The sequence below is a fragment of the Clupea harengus genome, chromosome 4 (assembly GCF_900700415.2).
Source record: "Clupea harengus chromosome 4, Ch_v2.0.2, whole genome shotgun sequence".
In the NCBI taxonomy this organism is placed as follows: domain Eukaryota; kingdom Metazoa; phylum Chordata; class Actinopteri; order Clupeiformes; family Clupeidae; genus Clupea; species Clupea harengus.
Window position 1 is genome coordinate 285,919 of NC_045155.1, and position 2,500 is coordinate 288,418.

The 2,500-nt window shown below is 50.7% G+C and overlaps 1 protein-coding gene across 2 annotated transcripts in view; it reads left to right on the forward strand.

The window, feature by feature from the left end:
- The window catches only part of zbtb46 (zinc finger and BTB domain containing 46), a 90,217-nt gene that overhangs the window by 26,009 nt on the left and 61,708 nt on the right, over positions 1–2,500 (forward strand). The gene's annotated exons all lie outside the window — the stretch shown is intronic.

A 2,500-nucleotide genomic window follows, 5' to 3' on the forward strand; every position in this document is an offset into this window, starting at 1 on the left:
AATTGGAAGGCGACCAAAAGCCATTACCCAGAATGCATCTCCTGTCACACTCACTCTGTGCCGCGCGGCCCGTCTCTCAAGCCAAGGTGTGTTTGTCCGAGTTGACAACGGGAGACGCGGCGGATTTATTTGATCTTACAAGCCATCAGGTTCAGAATAACTTTCCCAAACATGACCTGAAGTGTGCCGGCCCCGCAGCAAACGCTGCTGTCACTTCGGCCAACGGCAGCTGTCTGGCTCCGCGCGCCCCGATCCGAGCTGACAGGCCCCGGCGCTCGCAAAAACAAATCACAGCTCCGTTCGGTAACACTCCGCGTCCCCCCGATTTATCCCCCAACCCGAGACACACACACACACACACACACACACACACACACACACACACACACACACACACACACACACACACACACACACGCGCGCGCGCGAGGCTGCAGCAGCCACCGCTCGCCTAATGCACTGCACAGGGCTTCAAGGAGGTGAGAGAGGGGGAGAGAGAGGGAGAGAGAGGGGGAGAGAGAGAGAGGGGGAGAGAGAGAGAGAGAGAGAAGGGGAAACAAGGAGGGGGTGGAGAGGGAGAAAGAAGAATTACGAAAGAGAAGTGGGTTGTAGGGTGAAGCGAAGGAATAGGGGAGAGAGGGTGGAGGAGAGAAGAAGAGAGGGGGGAGAAACTGGGCAGAGTAGAAGAGAGGAGAGAGTGAACATGGAGAGAGCAGGGAGAATAAGGGGTTATGTAGGCAGAGAGAGAGAGAGAGAGAATAAGAACTGAGTGGAGAGAGAGAGAGAGAGAGAGAGAGAGAGAGAGAGACAGAGAGAGAGAGACAGAGAGAGAGAGAGAGAGAGAGAATAAGAACTGAGTGGAGACACAGAGAGAGAGAGAGAGAGAGAGAGAGAGAATAAGAGCTGAGTGGAGAGAGAGAGAGAGAGACAGAGAGAGAGAGAGAGAGAATAAGAACTGAGTGGAGACACAGAGAGAGAGAGAGAGAGAGAGAGTGACAGTTTCTATGGAGGCTGCAGCAGTTGCTAGTGTTGTGAATGTCTGGTGCGTGGTGGTGTTGTGCTGTTGTTGTTGTTGTTTTGCTCTGTATTGTGCGCTGGCCTTGCTTCTCCCGTGCAGCTCCGTGTAGAGTGTCAGCATCACAATGCTTCGCCAGGGCCACGGGCGTCTCGTCTTTTTGTCTGCAGGCACAAGCCTCTGTCTCCTTCATTTGCTCTGTCCTCCTTTGCCCATTGCCCCCCCCCCCCCCCCCCACACACACACACACCCCACCCCCCGTCCCCCGTGAGTGACTCCAGAACAATTAACTGCCGGTGCGGTTTAATCAGGTCATCCGCTGCTCCGCTTTAATTGATCACGGCAGAGGTAGACGTTGTTCAGGTGTCCATTGTTCAGCTCATATTATTGTGGACTTTTTGTTGTCGTTGTCGTTGTCGATGTTGTTGTTGATGTGTGTGATTGTTTCCCTCAACCCACACGCCCTCCGATGTTTATTATCTGTTCAATAAAATCATCCCAGGCATACTTGAAACACTTCTCCTCTCTCCCTTTTCTCAGTTTTGTGTGTGTGTGTGTGAGAGTGTGTGAGAGTGTGTGTGTTGTTGTTGTTAAATGGTTGCATTTAATTACCGTTTGTCAGTTAGTGGAGTGATCAAGTGGAAAATGGGTCTGCCAAATAGACGATTTATTTTGGAGAGTGAGGGTGAGGGCAGGGGACCAGTAGAGAGCCAGCAGCAAGCCTTCAGAGCAGAGGGGGTGTGTGAGTGTGTGTGTGGGGTGTGGGGTGTGTGGGGATTAGCTGAGAGAAATCAAGAATGATTTCTCTGACATATGCCCCACTTCCAGGCTCCTTTCTGATTTGTTTTGTGAGGGGGAGATGGAAAGCTACAACAACCACACTTTGCCTTTTCCGTTTCCCCTTTCCCCTCCACACACTGTAGCCTTAGAGTACACCGTTTTCAGTTCAGTAAAACTGGTGTTACAGATCTTACAGAGCGCTTTGCGCCCACGGTGGAGTGGTATGAGTAATGCCCACCTGAGAGTGGAGACTGGTAGTGGTCAGTGAAGTACCAACTGATTAAACATGAGAAGCTTGAGAAGGGTTGGATGTGTGTTACAGATCTCTGGTCTTAGCCCCTCACTAGTACTGCTCGACCCTGCTTCTTTATTCCATGGCACCAGCTATCTCTTCCTGTTAAGGAATACATTTAGTGGAAAGTGTAAACACACACAGCGTGCACAGCCCCCCCCCCCCCCCCCCCCCCCCAAAGAGATGATCTGGTCCACCTAGTAAACGGTATTCATGCAGTGCGTTCACCAAACTGCATCGTGTGTATATTACATGTGACAAGAGAGACACAAGATCAGATCACAACAAAGATGGTATTTTATCAGCAAACTCTGTGCCGGGTGAGATCTCAGTGATTTTTATTTATTGATATCCACACACAGATGGCATGCCAAAAGTTTTCAACTACTCAACTGTGTGCATAAAAAAAAGCA